Source organism: Carlito syrichta, unplaced genomic scaffold (assembly GCF_000164805.1).
Source record: "Carlito syrichta isolate Samal-C Ts95f unplaced genomic scaffold, Tarsius_syrichta-2.0.1 Scaffold107890, whole genome shotgun sequence".
Classification (NCBI taxonomy): Eukaryota; Metazoa; Chordata; class Mammalia; order Primates; family Tarsiidae; genus Carlito; species Carlito syrichta.
This window is the reverse complement of record NW_007051986.1, coordinates 38,018-38,391: the sequence shown is the minus strand read 5'-3', so window position 1 is coordinate 38,391 and position 374 is coordinate 38,018.

Genomic DNA, 374 nt, shown 5'->3' with positions numbered 1-374 from the left:
TGTTCCACAGTGGGCAGGTCTACACAAACCTACTCCCAAAATCTGAGGAAGCTGAGAGGCCAAAGAAAGAAGCAGACAGACAAACCCAGTTTCTTTTTTTGAATTGGAGTCTTACTCTGTTGCCCAGGCTGGAGTGCAGTGGCACCCTCCAGCGATCCTTCTGCCTCAGCCTTCCAAGTAGCTGGAACTACAGGTGTGCGCTACAACACCCAGCTAATATTTTATTTATTGTAGAGATGAGGTCTCATCAAGTTGCTTAGGCTGGTTTCAAAACTGCAGACTCAGGCAATCCACTCACCTCGGCCTCCCAAAGTGCTGGGATTACAGGCTGAGCCACTGAGCCTGGCCAAATCCAGTTTCTTAGAAAGAAACTT